Source organism: Rhipicephalus sanguineus, chromosome 1 (assembly GCF_013339695.2).
Source record: "Rhipicephalus sanguineus isolate Rsan-2018 chromosome 1, BIME_Rsan_1.4, whole genome shotgun sequence".
Classification (NCBI taxonomy): Eukaryota; Metazoa; Arthropoda; class Arachnida; order Ixodida; family Ixodidae; genus Rhipicephalus; species Rhipicephalus sanguineus.
In genome coordinates, this window is record NC_051176.1 from 276,722,317 (window position 1) to 276,741,012 (window position 18,696).

Here is an 18,696-nt window from a genome sequence, read left to right on the forward strand (position 1 = left end):
TGCAGTCTACGCACATGCGACAGCATATGTACTTCCCCACATTACACAGCACATAGTTTTAATAACAGCAGAGCTGTTTAAGCTCGAAGTAAGGCCGGCGTTGTAGAAAACTCGGCCGGGCATGCGCCACAGAATTTGGGCTAGCCCACTACCGAGTACACCAGGTGCGAGAAAAAGCGTATACGGTGGAGGGAGAGAGTGGAGCGAAGGAGAGTGTGGGAGAGCGGTGGGAAAGGAGGGTGGAGCCTAGGGTGGGAGAGAGCAAAGCCTAGTAAAACGAGGAGTGCTGAGGCAAGGAGCCGGGAAGGAGGAGGGAAGGCGAGCGTTAAACGGAGACTAAAGAGAAACAATAAATTGGTTCAGATTGATGAAGTGTACTCGGAGAACTCTTGTGTAGTTTATTTCACCACCATAGGTTTATTATTAGAGGAGAAAACCAAGTTCAAAGTTTCATTTTTAAATTTCGCGCCGAACTTTGTAATTCGTGACGTAAAAGGCTTCAAAGAGCATTTAACGTATTTTGGCGCCACTGGCTCGACGAAATTTCCACAAACTCGTTATGTCAAGTCTCTGGCTCCCTCAGAGGACAATGTACTTCGATTTAACCGATTAGGAACTACGTAGGCCCAAGAAGGCGCCGTCAAAAATATGTGACGTCACGGCAAATGGTGCGGGAATTCCAAGGTGGCGTCGCCACCTGTATTTTATTTTTGCGCGTTTTCTCGCTTATTGAGCGTCTTCGCGCAGAAAGCGTGTTTTTGGTATCTCGGAAGACTACTTTACTAATGCGAGAAAAATCGTTTTGCTCTTTAGCGTCCCTTTAAGCGAAAACACTGCTCGGCGAAGGAGAGAGGAGGAAGCAAAGGAGGAGGAGGTGAGAATATAAGTGGAGAGGAGGGGAGAAGAAATAAATAAAAATGAAATAAAATTTCTTGGCGAGGCGGGATTCGCAGCCACGGTCCGCAGGCGAGCTTCGTAATCATTCGGTTATCCAGGCACGCTTGCAGAGCAAGCATTTATGGGAACTATATTACTGCGTTGCTATGGGCCAGCGAACGAGAAAAAAGATATAGAGAAAGAGAAAGAAAGAAAAACAGAGAGAGAGAGAGAGAGAGAGAGAGAAACAGAGAGAGAGAGAGAGAGCCTCAACTTGGCTTTCCTAGGCTTCACTGCCTCTCTTTATCCCTTTGTATCCCATGGCCAATCCAGTTGCGCAAGCAAATATCTTTTTGCGTAAATGCAATACATACGAAAGTGGGAATAAACAGAAAACCTGGAAAATTTAGCTTTAGTTCTAGAAGAAAACAAGTGTCCACATGTGTGGACGCTGCGGAACACCAGTTGCACTAGGTCCATCATCCTTCTTCATCGTACATGGGAACTTTGCTTGCCGACGGATTAATCACTATCATTATACGCATTAATCATTATCATCATCACTACTTACCATAATCAACGCCTTCATCATCAGTTCAAGGCGTTCATAATTAATATTATCATCATAAACGTTCACTTGATGCTAACGGCTCTGATTTAACGCTTTTATCATCATCGTTCATTGTCGCCGTCATCAACGCGTTAATCCTCGTTTTCAACGCTTTCATCATCACTATCATTATCCCCATTCAAGGCCCATTTGCTTGCCCACCTCTACTTCAACGTGTTCGTCATCATCTTTAACGTCATTGATCATGATTACCAATGCGTTCACGGTTACGTTCAAACTGAAGGCTTTCATCATCAGCAGTAGCATTGTTCGAGAGGCCTTTGTTTGATGACTGCTCTGCTTCAACGCGCTGATTACCGGTGCTCCCCAAATCGGAACATTCGCTTCCGCTAGTCAGCTCGAAAAGTATGGCATGACGTATGTCTTCATTACTTAATTCACGCCCCGAATAAAGCAAATAAATTCTAAACATAACTTCTAAGAGGCGTATTTAGCTATATTGCAGATAATGTTTTGTGCATAGCCGCACGGCAACGAAACGTGGACGCCGCTGTGACAACACAACTTACAAAATTTTGGTCGCTAACAGTGCAGCAAAACATACACAAAAACGAGATAAACCCTTCCTTTTCTTGAATAAAGCCGAATAATTTAAAAACTCTTAAGAATTTAGAGTGAACTTATGAAAGAAATGTAGGCATACACCTCTACAGGCGTCTTGAGAAGAACGCCACTGTTCTGTGCGCACTTGCCGCTGTTTGTTCACAGAAGCAGACACACATAGATGTTTTAATGAAATGCTGAAGTAATGCCAACATTTCAAATCGAATTTTCAGGCAATGCGTTGGCTAGCCTGAGCCCATTTCACTGATATGTCCTGTCCACGTATGTGGACGCTGGGATACAAAAGGTTATGCACATGTGGCCATATCTAGGCTTAGCTCGCTCTCTTTAGGCTAGGCTTGGCTGGTATGCTAAGGAAGGCCGCCCAGCACCGCTGTTCCCTTAGGCTTGGCACCACCAGTGCGAAGCTGCCCAAAATTTTGTTAATGCGTAAACATTCTTTCGCTGTGTGTGTGTGTGTGTGTGTGTGTGTGTGTGTGTGTGTGTGTGTGTGTGTGTGTGTGTGTGTGTGTGTGTGTGTGTGTGTGTGTGTGTGTGTGTGTGTGTGCGTGTGTGTGTGTGACATTACCAAAGTGGAAGACCTGTACCGTACACTAGCTCGTTTAGTCCTTTCCCATAAGCTGTACCACCATCCATTCCTTCACAACGGTTTCTTTCACTCACCAAATGTTATCTTTCCACGAAATGATCAATCTTTCAACGTTAAACGCGTAAAGTGCCACTCATCGTACGCGAACTCACCAACCCATTCGTTCCTCTCACGATCGTTCAGTAGAACAATTTGCCATGAGATATCGCTAAAGAAACTGACACAAAAATTTCAAAGGTGTACTTCGCTGCAATCGAAATGTAGAGTAATATTTTATTGATTTTTCTTTTGTTCATGTTTTCATTTGGTGTTAGGCCTTATGTTTTAATTGCTCTTTGTTATTGCTGCAACGTTTATTGTTGTTGTCTTCCTAATATGTAGGAAATTTATTAATACGATTGCAAATATGAAGTGGACATGGAAAAGCCCGAAGGGAGAAACAAAGAACGTAACAGACTTTTTTCTATGTGGTAACCCAGACATAGCGCAGGACGCAGATGTCATGAGAAAGGTAAAGTGCAGTGATCCGCTTAGTGAGAGCAAGGATAGCCCTTAATCTGAGGACAGTACAGCAAAACTGCATGACTCCTAAAAAACGGGCCAACCTAGACGTAGTCAGAAAAAAAAATCAGAAGAATTTGGTACTGCGTTCCAGAACAAATACGAAGCTTCAGAACAATAAGAAAATGCTGATATAGACGGGATCAACGCAGTAACTAATCCTTGAAGTTTGGACTAAATCGCCAAGGCAAGGAGTAAGCAAACTCCCCCAAACCACGAAACACTTAATAAGGAAACGGCAATACGAGATCAGAAATAGAATTCGCTGAGCTAACGAAGCTGGTAAACAAGAAGAAAGTCAGTTACATGAGGAACTTATAAGAACTAGAGGCAGTGGAAAAAGAGGGCGTCAGCATCAAAACAGCTAAAAGAAAACTCGGTTTAGGAAGGACCAGTATGCACGCTCTAAAGGATAGACAGGACAATATTATCAATAATTTCAACGACATAGTAAGGGTGGCAGAGGAATTCTACTCTGAACTATATCCCTTTCCGACCCCGTGACCAGTGTACTGGACATAACAAAAAAAAGCGCAGCAGAAAAGCAAGCAAAGCCACAATCGAAGCCGAAACCACTTTGACAGCTTGTGTAAGAGGCGAGAAATATCTTTTTGAATGTAGTTCCTCCTTCAGTTCCATATTCTTATGGGGGCGCATCAGAGTAATGGTGTCAATCAAGAGGAAACGCGCACGCATGGTGTGCTCAAGCATACAAAATAATTTGAGGAGTTATCTTCGCACAATTCAAGTAACTTAAATCGTGAGAGCTGATTTATGCCCTCTTGAAACAATGTTGCAGAAAGGTAGCTTTTGTAATCGGAAGTTTGCTCGCAATGCGAGATTGTATTCATGTCCAGTGCACTGGACTCCGGGATGCAATTGGCGTGCATTGTGCTAAACATGGAGGAGAGAAAAGAAACTAGGAAGGACGTCACGTGAAAATCTTGAAACCCAGTCATAAAAAGTGAACCAGGAGCACGCTGGGAATTCTACCAAGAGCCTGGAGCACGAGGAGACAACGGCGTCGGAGGACATTGGCTTGTGGACGCTCAGCGCGTTCCCTCCTAGCTTTTTACCCCTTCGTGGTGCTGAACGCTATGCGCGACAGTTAACAATAGAATTTTTTTCTTTTTCTTAAGTCAAAACAAACCATTTTTCTGTTTTAAAAGACAATTAACTTTCTGACAGGAACAACAGCAACATTTTTTCAAGGAAGAAAGCAGAATGTGTGTACCCATAAGTGAAACAAATGAATCCTAGTGTCCAGCATACTGGACATAATTATCCCGTGAAAACCATTGTACCTACGGTCTCCTTTATTTTTTTGCATGCTTTTCAATAGCCTCTTAGCTAGAAAGGAGCGCTGAAAATTTTTGTTCTACCCTACGAAAAATTCGGGACTGAAAGGGATATATAGTTCGCAGATAAGTCACCAATCATTGAGCGAAAGCAAAGTCTAGCAACACACGGAAGTTCTAAACATAACCAGTGACGAGGTTAGAAAGGCCATACGCGACATGCCCCGCGGAAAACTAGCCGAGGATGACGAATTAGCAGCAGACTTGATTAAAGATGGAGAGGATTTTACAAAGAAGAAGCTTGCGACACTTCTTTACACTCGGTGCCACCGAAACATCAAATGTGGCAGTGAGCTGCAAGAATGCCAACGTTATATTTATGCAAAAGAAAGGAGACAAAATACTTGAACAATTATAGGCCTATCAGCTTACTTTCAGTGATACACAAAATATTTACGAAGGTAACTTCAAACAGGATAATAGAAACACTCGACTTTAAGCAATCAAGCCTGTTTCAGGAAAATATGATGGATCACAGTCATGCGATAAACAAGGTAGCTGAGAAATCTGCTGAATACAACAAACCCCTTCATTTAGCTTTCGTGAACTACGAAAAGGCCTTCGACTCAGTGGAGATACCAGCAGTCTTGAAGACACTAGGCGAACAAGGGGTACCTGTAGCATATATAAATACCCTAGTGGGACACCTACAAGTACTCTACAGCTGCCTTGTTCTTTCACAAAAAGAGTAAAAATACGATTAAAAACGAGTTAGGCAAGGAGATAAGATCTCCCCAACGTTGTTCACTGCATGCTTAGAATAAGTGTTTAAACAACTGGACCGGGAAGAAACAGCAATAAATATTAACGGAGAATATCTCAGCAATCCCCGCTTTGGAGATGACATATTGCTCTTCAGCAACGATGGCGACGAATTGCAGAAAATGATTGAGGACTTAAACTGAGAAAGTATAAAAGTAGGGCTAACAATGAGTATGTTCAAGACAAATATAATGCATAATAGCCTGGCGAAAGAGAAAGAGTTCGCGACTGGAAACCAGCAATTAGAGTAGATACAAGGATATGTATACCTAGTTCAATTAGTGACAGAGGAGCCTACTGACGAAAAAGAAATTCACCGAAGAAAAATATTGGGCTCGATCGCATATGACAGACATTCGCAACTAATGACAAGCATCTGCAGATGTCCTTAAAGCGAAAAGTATACAAACACTGCATACTGCGAGTTCTAACATATAGGGCTGAAACATGGATCATAACAAAGAAACTACAGAAAAAGCTAAGAACCACGCAGCGTGCAATGGAACGGAATGCGACAGAGATCCGAAGACGGCCGAATGGATAAGGGAACAGACCGGGTTGGCGGATGTTCTATTTAACATCAAGAAATTGACCGGAGCCGGACATTCAATGAGTTAAAACAACGGAATGGTTACCAAGGGATGGGAAACGCAGTCAAGGAAGGCATCGAGTTAGAAGGAGCGACGACATAAAGAGGTTCGCGGGGATAAAATGGAATCAGCTCGCAGACGGTATAGAGTGAACTAGAGATTATTGGGAGTCGCACTCTTCGCCGCTTCGGTTTAGGTTTCGCTGGTGAAACTGGTCGGCTCACATCACTCCACAAAAATTACTCAGCAGAACTCCGCTGATTCTTTTTAGTTTTCACGGTGGTCACTCTATGCAGAAACTAAAACTATCCAACCTGAACAGTATCTGTGAGGTGAGCGTGCTTGTCGACTGCGGTTCTACAGCCGTAATGTGTGCCATCAGTGCAACTAGTCCGACGCCTGAAAACGCTGTCCCGTTATACGACCTAACACGGGTCCTCTGGTCCACTACGCTGGTCTGTTTTAGATGCGAAGCAGCTTTTGCGCTGGGCTTTGCCCGTAGTTCCATTGGCGACCGTCCGCTTTCTAAAACGTACCATAGCCATCTGTAACATATTGAGCGCGCGCTCGCGCCAAGGAGAAGCCTTCTTCGTCTTGTTCTTCGAGCGCCTTGATGATGATACGTGCAGAGCGCGCGCTCGCGCCAAGGAAAGGTCTTCGTCTTGTCCTTCGACCACCTTGATAATGATACGTGCAGAGCAGTTTAGGGGCCCGGCTCTGCACGTATCAAGGGGGGGGGGGGGGGGGTGGGGGGGGGGTTCAAACCCTCCCCGAAATTTTTCAGTTTTGCTTGCGTATATATACACGCACACATACAAACGCACGCACGAACATACATAAAGTATGGTTGAACCCCCCCCCCCCCCGAAAAAAAATTCTGGCTACGCCCCTGGGGCCCGGGCTGCCGTATGCTGTCCTAGCTTGGCGTAACGCAGACAAAACCACGTGTGCTGGCACGCGCTAGCGCGTTCAGGCCTGTGTAAGGGGCTGGGTAAGACGCTGTGGTCTCTGCCCCTTACACTCTCTCAGCAATCATATGATGGCGTCGGCGAACGAGATTCTGCAGATGCGCGATGAACCAACGCGTTGTATCCTGGTCAGAACGCGCTGGCACGCGCTAGCGCGTTCGGGCCTGTGTAAGAGGCTGGGTAAGACGCTGTGGCCTCTCCCTCTTACACTGTCAGCAATCACGTGATAGCGTCGGGGAACGAGATTCTGCAGACGAGCGATGAACACGCGAGGCGTGCTCCAACAAGAGTTCGGAACGAGTAACAGCAACAGAAACTACAGTGGATTCATGGTGTGCATGAACGGAACTTGAAGTCGACTCATGCGCTCCTTCGCATCCCCACATGGTTCCCTTTAGTGGGAGATGGTGTAATTTTTTTGGAAAAAAAAAAACGCGTGATGATGGAATTGTGTAAAAAGTCCTGGGGTGCAGCCTCACTGGCGACCACAGCCAACAATGCACTCCCTCACCAGAGCAAGATTGGCCACCCTGGTGTAGTACTTGGCCACTACCTCCCACATGAATACACCAATTAACCCTCGGCCCTCAGTCCCCAGCGGCTGCGAAGCAACTGACCAAGGCGGCGGTCAGACCTGCGACGCAGCAGAGGGTGCTAAGAATCTCTGGTTATGGACAGGCCGCCATTGGAATCTGAATTTGGCTACGTATAACGCTAGAACTTTATCTAGTGAGGCGAGTCTAGCTGTACTATTCGAGGAATTAGAGGGTGTTAAATGGGATGTAATAGGGCTCAGTGAGGTTAGGAGGCCACAGGAGGCTTATACAGTGCTGAAGAACGGACACGTCCTATGCTATCGTGGCTTAGCTGACAGAAGAGAACTAGGAGTGGGGTTCCTTATTCATAAAGATATAGCTGGCAATATAGAGGAATACTATAGCATTAATGAGAGGGTGATATGTATCGTAATTAGGTTTAATAAGAGGTACAAGATGAAAGTGGTACAGGCCTACGCGCCTACATCCAGCCATGATGATCAATTGGTTGAACGCTTCTACGAAGACGTAGAATCAGCAATGAGTAAGGTAAAGACACAGTATACTGTACTGATGCGCGACTTTAATGCAAAGGTAGGCAAGAAGCAGGCTGGAGATCATGCAGTTGGGGAATATGGCATCGGCTCTAGAAACGCCAGAGGGGAGTTACTAGTAGAGTTTGCAGAACGCAATAATTTACGCATCTTGAATACCTTCTACAGAAAACGGGCTACTCGTAAATGGACGTGGAGGAGTCCTAATGGCGAAACTAAAAATGAAATAGACTTCATAATGTGCGGCATCCGGGCATTGTACAGGATGTGGAAGTAGTTAACAAGATCCGATGCAGTGACCATAGAATGGTAAGATCTAAAATTCAACTTGACGTGAGGAAGGAACGGCAGAAACTGATACGCAAGAAGCCGATTAATGAACTAGCTCTGAGAGGGAAAGTTCAGGAATTCAGCGTTTCACTTCAGAATAGGTACGCGGCTTTAACCGAGGAAACCGACCTTAGCGTTGACGCAATAAATGATAATCTGACTAGTATCATCAAGGAGTGTGCAGAGGAAGTCGGGGGTACAGTCGTTAGACAGGACACTGGTAAGCTATCCCAAGAGACGAAAAACCTCATTAAGAAACGTCAAGCTATGAAAGCCTCAAATGCAACAGACAAAATAGAGCTGGCGGAGATTTCGAAGTTAATCAATAGGCGTAAAGTAGCCGAGATAAGAAAGTATAATATGGAGAGAATTGAGCATGCTCTAAAGAACGGAAGAAGCCTCAAAGCTATGAAGACAAAACTGTGCATAGGCAAAAATCAGATGTATGCATTAAGGGACAAGGAAAGCAAGGTCACAAACAATATGGATAGAATAGTTGAGGTAGCGGAAGAGTTCTACAGAGATCTGTACAGCAGCCGAGGCATTCAGGATGATAACGTAAGAAGGAGTAAAAGCGCAGAGGAATCTGACACCCCACCAGTATTTACAGGAGAAGTAAAGAAAGCCCTAAAGGGAATGCATAGAGGCAAAGCAGCTGGTGAGGATCAGGTAACATCAGACCTGTTGAAAGACGGTGGAGAGATTATGTTAGAGAAACTGGCCACCCTGTATACGAAGTGCCTCTCGACGGGGAGGATACCAGAATCTTGGAAGAATGCCAACATCATCTTGATCCATAAGAAAGGGGACGTCAAGGACCTGAAAAATTACAGGCCTATAAGCTTACTGGCCGTTGTCTACAAGCTATTTACAAAAGTAATTGCTAACAGAATTAATACGACATTAGAGTTCAATCAACCAAGGGACCAGGCAGGATTTCGTACAGGATTCTCAACAATAGACCATATTCATACTATCAATCAGGTGATAGAGAAATGCGCGGAATACAACCAACCTCTATACATAGCCTTCATAGATTACGAGAAGGCATTTGATTCGGTGGAGACATCAGCAGTCATGCAGGCACTGCGGAATCAAGGCATCGACGAAGCCTATATAAACATAATGAAAGAAATCTACAGCGGATCCACAGCCACTATAGTCCTCCATAAAGAAAGCGACAGAATCCCAATAAAGAAGGGCGTACGGCAAGGAGACACGATCTCTCCAATGTTATTCACCGCGTGTTTACAGGAGGTTTTCAGGGCCCTAGATTGGGAAGAGTTAGGGATAAGAGTTAATGGAGAGTATCTCAGTAACCTACGATTCGCTGATGACATTGCATTGATGAGTAACGCGGGAGACGAATTGCAGCTCATGATTACTGAACTGGATACGGAAAGTAGAAGAGTAGGTCTGAAAATTAATATGCATAAAACTAAAGTAATGTGGAACAATCTTGGCAGAGAACAGCGCTTTGCGATCGGTGGCGAGACACTGGAAGTTGTAAAAGAGTACGTCTACTTAGGACAGGTAGTAACCGCGGAGCCGAACCATGAGAGTGAAATAACTAGAAGAATAAGGATGGGTTGGGGCTCATTCGGCAAGCATTATCAAATCATGAATGGTAATCTACCACTATCCCTCAAGAGGAAGGTATATAACAGCTGCATCTTACCGGTACTTACCTACGGAGCAGAAACCTGGAGACTTACAAAGAGGGTTCAACTTAAATTGAGGACGACGCAGCGAGCGATGGAAAGGAAAATGACAGGTGTAACCTTAAGAGACAGGAAGAGAGCAGAGTGGGCCAGGGAACAAACGGGGGTTAAGGACATCATAGTTGAAATCAAGAAGAAGTGGATATGGGCCGGGCACGTAGCACGTCGGCAGGATAACCGGTGGTCATTAAGGGTAACTGACTGGATTCCAAGAGATGGCAAACGCGTGAGGGGGAGACAGAAAATTAGGTGGGTAGATGAGATTAAGAAGTTTGCAGGTATTACTGGCAGCAGAAAGCACAGGACCGGGTTGATTGGCGGAACATGGGAGAGGCCTTTGCCCTGCAGTGGACGTAGACAGGCTGATGATGATGGTGTAATTTTTTTGGTTTATTAAGGAAGGGGGGAGGGAAGGGGGAGGGAGACGGGACGGAAGGGGGGGGGGGGGCAGGAAAGAGAACGGGATTACCCCGCCTATCTGAGGCACGGTGCGGCGGAGCGACAAGCTGCAAGCACTCCGCCGCACGCCAGAAATAGCAAAGGAGGATCCCATGCCGAAACAACCAGAGACTTGGGACACCTCATGCTCAAAAGACCCATAGTGAGTTCACGGGGAACCACAAGAGAATGACACGACAGTGTCTGGGCCGACATTTATGAAACCGCACAGACACTTTAGTCGATGGTATCTCCGACTCAATAACGAAGGAGACGACGAAGTGAACTTTTCTCGCCAGCACGCGGCCGTTGATCGTCGAGCTACGCACGCGCTCGCCTGACGCGCTTATACGGCGCCAAGGCGCGTGCTCTGACACAGCTGCTCTAATTTAACAAACAAACAAACAAACAAACAAACAAACAAACAAACAAACAAACAAACACACAAACAAACAAACAAACAAATAAATAAATAAATAAATAAATAAATAAATAAATAAATAAATAAATAAAAACCGTGCAGCCTGTTGACTCAAGCACACGGGCACGGGCGGGTAGGCTATGTTGACCGTTCCATTTGAGTTGGCGCTAGTGACTAACTACCAAACAGAGCATGTTTCGAACAAAGAAAAAAAATGTCGTCTAAAGACGATAGAATAGGCGCTGCGCGAGATATGTGCGCCATCTGGCAATACGTCGGGAAACATGAGTGCTGTGTTGCGGGCTGGTAGTCCCGGTGCAGCGGCAGGCGAAGACCGGCGGTGACCAACGCGACCGGCGGGGACGCCAGCCAGCCCGAACACGCGGTATGGCGCGAAGCGCCGAAGCAGAAGAAACGTCCGCACTCAACGCGTACTATTATTATTATTATTATTATTATTATTATTATTATTATTATTATTATTATTATTATTATTAAATGCGAAGCATTTCTTTGCGAACCTCAGGCACTTTGAGCGTTTCTATCTACGTATCTATCTATCTATCTAGCCGCCTACGTCTGGGCGCTCTCCTGGTCATCTCCATAACTCCTAATATACCAAAATTGTCATAGCAGGGGATCAGTGTATGGTGAACACGATTCAGTGGTCAATTTGATTCAGAATCAAATTGGATGCCAAAATCATCGAATCATTCAAACTGACTTCATCAACGAGCATAAATGGCATTAACACTGATATATTGAACACTAAAAATGGAACAAGTGCGATTTTGTTCCACATATTTCAGCAATAACTCTTACTAGCCGACGCTAACGTCAGCTAGGAATCACTAAATAAGGGCTCATATCAGGCCTGTAGCCAGGGGGGGGGGGGCTCCCCGAAATTTTGGTGAAGTAGGTGTTTTTACCAAAAATAAATAATAAAATGGGCGTTTTTCACAAAAAGTCAAGGTCTTCAGCAAGTGCCCCCTCTCCCCCCGGCTACGGGCCTGGCTCATATATATGATATCTAGTATGAGTCACGTGACGCCCGCAGGCAAAAAAAAAAGTGTTCCACACCCGCCGTCATGGATACGAGAGGCGTTGGCTAACACTCCCAGGTTAAATGCACAGAAATACCCGATAATGTATACGAGAGGACGACCGCCGCCGTAGCTCAAGTGGTAGAGCATGGGACGCGTTATTCCAAGGTTGCAGGTTTGGCCCCTGCCGGCGGCAAGTTGTCTTTTCGTCCCCTTTAATTTCTTCACATTTATATGATAATTAATACAAATAATATCTCCTACACTTTCCTTGGCTTGATTGTCGGTTAGTTCTCATTAGCGTGCGTTGATTAAGTGACGCCAATACATATAATGTTCATGCACAATCGGACCATTCCCCGGTAGGGAGTTTCTGCTGCAGTATATTTAAAATTTGTTTTCGTGCTCGAGCCCGAGCAGCGACATTGAGTATTGCCTCTGAGTAATCGGACCATTCCCCGGTATAGGGATTTTTGTGCTGCAGCATATTTAAAATTTGTTTTCGTGCTCGAGCCCGAGCAGCGACATTGAGTATTGCTGCTGAGTTTTTCAAGTGGTTAACACGCTCAATACAGATCCAGTTCCCTGAATACGTTCACTGTGCTCATATTTGCATGCACAACCACTGTCGGACCACGTGGTTGCGAGAGCACTGGCAGTTAGGCAGCGCTGACCTTTCTTATACTTTCATTTCACAGGTTTCAACGCAGAATATTTCCGTATAATGCACGCTGGCAAGTTCCTTGCTGTTTTCTTTTGTATGACTTTTGTCGCGCGTTGTTGCGAAGTTTAATAGATGGTATAACATGCTAACTACCAGCTTCACGCTCTTGCCATCTTTGCACACATGTGCCCACGCTATACTAAACTTTTATGAAGCGTCGTGCAATGAAACACTTTAAGAGGCCGCGCTCGCGTCATTTCGTTTTATGTATACTTTCGCAACGTCCTACTGTAGACGCCACACCATCATGGAGCCTCTGTTGGTCTAAATTAAATCCTGCGTAAAATTCGCCTAGACGTAGGTGGTGCGTAATTTCAGACTTAAACCTCACATTAAGGTGGGTCGTACAAAATCGTCTGGCAGTTCGATCGTTTCGGGACGCTCAGATGACGTAAATGGAACGGCACATCTTGCGCACTCCATTTTTCCCCCTTTTTTCGCTCTCGGCTGAATATGCTACAAATCTGCCTCTTAGTCGCTCGATCGGTCAAAGGGCAAGAGCGAGTGCGACATAGCACATTTCTATCCTCGGCAAAATTGCCGCCCTCATCTCCGCCCCGGTTCGTCTCGAAATAAAATGAGCGTGTGCAGTTTAGGGCGACCGAGGCGACGAACCGAGGCGCGGGCACGTACAATCGCCCACGTTCAAAAGACTCGCAATCCCCATCGAAGCTCACTGGGGCACCAGACTACTCTACCGCGCTCGCTCTCGGCCATCCACTCGATCCCTCCCCCCCCCCCCCCCCCCCCAGCCCTGCACACGCGGCTAGCGCAAAGTGGTGGACAGCTCTCGGACAGACTGGTCGGGATCACGCGTCGGGCCCGCCAGTCTCCGGGGTGATACAAAAATATCACCGCCCGGAGGCTTTCGATTGCGCCTAATACCTGTCGCCCCTGAAAAAGCACACACCGGAGACTGCGCGTGTGCGCGTAAAGGGAGCGCAACATGATGGGAGTCAGACAGAAAAAAAAGAAGAAACGAAGGTTGCGCAGAACTCCGCATTAAAAGTCACATGTAACGACGCGTAGACTCCGTGTTACTCTGGCGGCGGTGTCTCTCAGTGGGAAAAGGCGAAATCGGAACGAAAATGAACGCGAGGGCGTTCACTAGCGAGAATCGTCGCGTGTGGGTGGACGTCAACGCTCATTGGTCCGCAGGCGTTGCAATTGTGGGATGCTGTCCGATATACACACCGAACACGCACATGATTCCACTGTCTGGCTCGGCAGTTCTTCGCAAAACTTCCTATTTATAGACTACGTCATGGGAGCAAGTAGGAGTGGGACGGACAGAGGCGCCGCGCAGAGACTCATGTGCAGGGCGAGAGTTTCAAACCCAAAAGAACTAGACGGGGTTAAACGCGTGAGGTGTACAAGATAGTGTATAGTTGGGCAGACGTAAAACGAAATAATTGAGAGTGCCAAGAACAGTGAGCCAGGCGACAAAGCACGACTAAAATACCGATACTAAATGGTTATTGCACTCGATATTCTCTTCATATCAGTCTGTCTCGCCAGCGCCGGAGACGCAACGGCAGTTTTTCGCTTTCCTTGGCTTTCTTGGATTTGAAAATTCCCTTTGCATGGAAGTGCATTTGTATGCTTGTCCCGATCACACTCCCAGGATTTGGGGACATTTTTACATGGCGCCATCTCTCGGCGGCAGCAACGCGTCCTGCCATAACTGAATGGGAAATAGGCGAAAAAGAAGTTATATCTCTTGAAAAAAGCGAGTTATCAAAAGCGACTCCGGGTTCTATACAGCAGATACCTCTGGAACATTTTGGCAACCGCTGCCAACGATGGAAGATGGGGCTACGTGCACATGTCCCAAAATTCTGGTCCTGTTCTGTCCTTGATTCTCAGATTGCTGATGTACATATTCGTTACATGTTCGTTTTCTTTGGTTGTTGTTTCTTTCTTTCTTTTCGTTGTTGAAAGTTAGATATGTTCGACTATCTACCTAGTGCAATTAAAGTAATAATTGTATCCCTCCACTGGCCGTAGGTCGGCAAAATGGCTCAGTGGGTCGAATCCTTCAGTTTCGCTCAAATTCCGAACTACTCGTGAATACCAGTTCGAGTGAGCAACGCTCAGAACGCATTTGACGAGATTCAGCCCGAGTGAGCGAAGATGAGTAGATTTTTTTCGGAATCTACGAAAACACACACGCATATATCATCACCATCACACGTATCCTATGTTTATGTCCACTGACGGGCAGTCCGGCTGGCCGAAGACGCATACACGCGCTATCCGCACACCCGCTCCGCACGTGGCGGGACACCTGCCGCCCGCAAACGGAGGAGGAAAAACCGGTACCCCGTGTGCGACCATTGGCGTCGTTCCGGTTTTTCCTGATTAAAAAACTTCGAGCGCGCAAAAGGACGTAGGACCAGAAGAAACACAAACCACAAGCGCCTACGGTGAATGGAGTGAGCGCTTGTGGTTTGTGTTTCTTCTGGTCCTACGTCCTTTTGCGCGCTCAAAGTTTTTTAATCATGCGTTACCAACTAGCCCACCTAGCCATTTTGTTACGGTTTTTCCTCCTCCGTTTGCGGGCGGCAGGTGTCCCGCCACGTGCGGAGCGGGTGTGCGGATAGCGCGTGTATAGTCCCTAAAGACTCAAGGTTTGACCGCCGCCTGAAGAAGGGGCGCTCCAGTACGGCTAGTCGCCCGGCCCCCGCCTCCCTTGACCCCAGCAAGGACACAAAATTTTGTCTTTCTCTCCCAATAATCTCCAATGATCGCATGGCACTCGGTGTTGCGGGCACTCATTTCTCGAGAAGGTGGCCTGTCTTTTCCTCTATCTTCTTTCACTCCCCTGTCTCCTCCCCCGAACGAGGCTGAGCCGTGCTCCTATAGGGTTTGCAGAAATATGGGTATTTCTGGCACTCGAACCACCACCACTACTACTACTACTACTACTACTACCGTGGCTTCCGCAGGCGTACCGGGCCGCTGGTTGTATTGCTGGTACCTTCGCTGAAGTGCTCGCTCTATTGATGTGGCCTCCTTAGTGAAGTCGTCCACTGTCGTCGGCGGGTTGCACACCAGTCCAGAGAACAGCTGTTCTTTGCTTCTTCGACTCGGGCATGTTAGGATCCGCGCGGCGAAACAAACGTGCCATAACTTTGGCGCACATGGGTAACCCTCTTTCGGCGTTCGAATTCGCGACTCAAGCAGGCGTTGTGCGTTTTCCCATTCATTCGTGTTCCCGAACGTCTCGACTCGCCGTCGGAAAGACTCGTCCCACGTCGGGAAAGTTCCCTCGTGGTTATGAGACCACTTTTCGCACCACTATTGAGGGCAAAATATACGTTCCAAAGCTTTTCGTCGGGGAGCCAGGCATTTGATCTGGCTTCTCACTCGAACTCTTCCACCCAGTCTTCTGCATCCTGGTGCGCATCTCCGTGAAAAATTTCAGGAATCCGAAGGTTTTGTACGGTCACCCGGGATGCACTGCTTACAAGTGCCATCTCATGAACAGGACGGGGCTTTGACAGATGTGGTGTTTGCAAGGAACCGAATTCCGGGCTCAAACCTTGTAAGCAACGACTTGTGCTGTGTGAGTGTCTCCATTCGTGGATGTCTTATTGGGCTTGAAGTACGAGCAGAAATCCTGGGGTGATGGCGCAGTACCCAGCACCTCCACCAGTGTCGTGGTTCACTGGGTACAGGGCATTATTGTCGCAAGTACAAGAAGTGATCCGTCGTATACTCGAGTCGTAGATCGGAGAGTTGAAGTTAAAATTGTTCGTCAACTAGAGCCAATCTCGCTAGAACGCCTTTCTTTTCTCCAGAAAATGCTCGCACCCTCGAGCAGGTCGGTCGTTGCCGTTGCCAGGATATGGGATGCGGCAATATTTATCGTATATATATGATGTTCCAAGAAATGTGTCCAAAATCCCCAAAAATCAGTGAAATGCGATATTTGTTCGATGCCTTCACAATTACTTCTGTAGCCGCAGGCATCTTAAGAAGGCGAAATACATCATGTGGAACAGTAATTAAGAAAGTTAAATTGATTAACTTTTCAATTAGTGGAGTTAGGCGGTTCTGACAAATGGGAGAATTGAATTTCTTCATGAGAAGAACCCATCGCAGCTTTGAAGTATAGAAAAAGCGGCCTCTAGTAATTATTGTGGCATAATGAAATTCAACCAAATCCAATGACGAAATCGAAGCCGAAGCACCGATGAACGCAACGAGCAGACGATCAGAATGACGTCACTGTTCAAGATAACGATTACAGAGGTGTAGGACGCTCACTCATTCTGGACGTCTCAAAAGAATATGGCGGTAGCGCTCTTCCGCAATTCGGTTTCGGTTTCGCTGCTCAATGTGGGTGAATTTCATTACTTCGCAATTATTACTAAAAGCCGCTTTTTCGAAATCTCAAAGCTGCAATGGGTTCTTCGCATGAAGGACTTCAATTCACCCATTTGAATTAACCGCCTAAATCCACTAATTAGAAAGTTAATTAATTCACTTTTCTTAATTACTGCCCCAAATGATATGTTAATATGTCTGCGGCTACAGAAGAAGCAATCGTGAAGGCGTCGAACAAATACCACCTTTCCCTGATTTTTTTAGGATTTTGGACACATTTTTTGAGACACCCTTTATATATTGCCACACGCGCTCCTTTCTTTCGATGTTTTCTGTTACCGGCCCATTGCACGTGTAGCTGCGGCCTTGCGCAAACCGCGCCACAATGTCTGGGGACATTAGAGATTCTTTTATGATCCTCCGTTAGGCTTGAGCGCGCAAACGCGAACAGCTGAGTTTATTCTCGAACTAACGCGGCCGCCAGCGATAACGCGGGAATGTTCGATGCTGTATGTATAAATGCCGACGCGCCTTGCCGCGGTTCACTTTTATCGACGGCCGACGCTCAGTTCGCCGCTATCAGTGTACAGTGCGTATATTGCTCTAGTTTCACTTTTCGTTTCCCGGCCACAAGTTCGGCCAAATAAAGAGTTTCATCTTCGACATACTGACTGCTGCATTCGTCGACGGCACGACCCCGTGACGTCGACGATATATATATATATATATATATATATATATATATATATATATATATATATATATATATTGAGAGAGAGAACTATATTTGCTCTCAATTTAACGTGAATTTTTATATTCATGGAGATGATTAGATGATTTGCTTTCCAAAACTGTTGTCTGCAATCAAGGAAGAATCTGCATAAACAGATTATGCAGGCTGGGCCGCCATTTACCGCGACAACAAAGCAGTGTTTAATAACATTTTGGAAATATTACCGTCAAGTATAAAAATTAGCAGTTGTTCAGTGTACGAATACAACCGATGAGCGAAGCTCCTTAGAAATGGGACGCAAACGACTGTGCGCTTGCTCTCGCTGCTGGCTTTCATGAAGACGGTAGGGTCGGGGAGAGCGTCTGCTGCGCTTGGTTGGCTCAGTGGCGGGAACGACTGAGTGCACGGCGCGCGCAGCGCAGGGAGACAGGCGGGAATGCACCGAGGTGCTTCGACGGCGGCGACGGAACGCCGCGCGCATCGTTGCGCCGGCGCCGCGTGGGGAGAGCATCTGCTACTACCTTTGACAAAGCGCCCGTAGTGCGCTAGAATGATGGTTGTCATTTTACAATCCACAATAAAGGTGGTGAAAGTGAAGACGACCATTATAACCACTTGTGCGCAGAGCTTATTTCTTTTAACCACGAATTTCTGGTGCGCTAGGACCAAACCGCTGAAGGCTGTTGGGAAACGGGTGTCTCAGCTTGCGACTGCTTCTGCGCAGAGCTGATAGACGGAGCGATCAAGGCGACGGTGAGTTAAGGCAAATTTATATACATATATACAGAGGCTTTACATATTCGGCGCTGGGGCCGACAACTTATTGGGCTCGCACAGCGGTGCGACGACGACCCGGGATTTCTTCGTACGCTGTCTCGTTCTCTCGCTCTCTCTCCGCGCAGCTTGGTTCTTTTATAGCCCTGGCCGACCCTTTGCATCAGCCAGTAGTGCGAAGCCTCCAATCA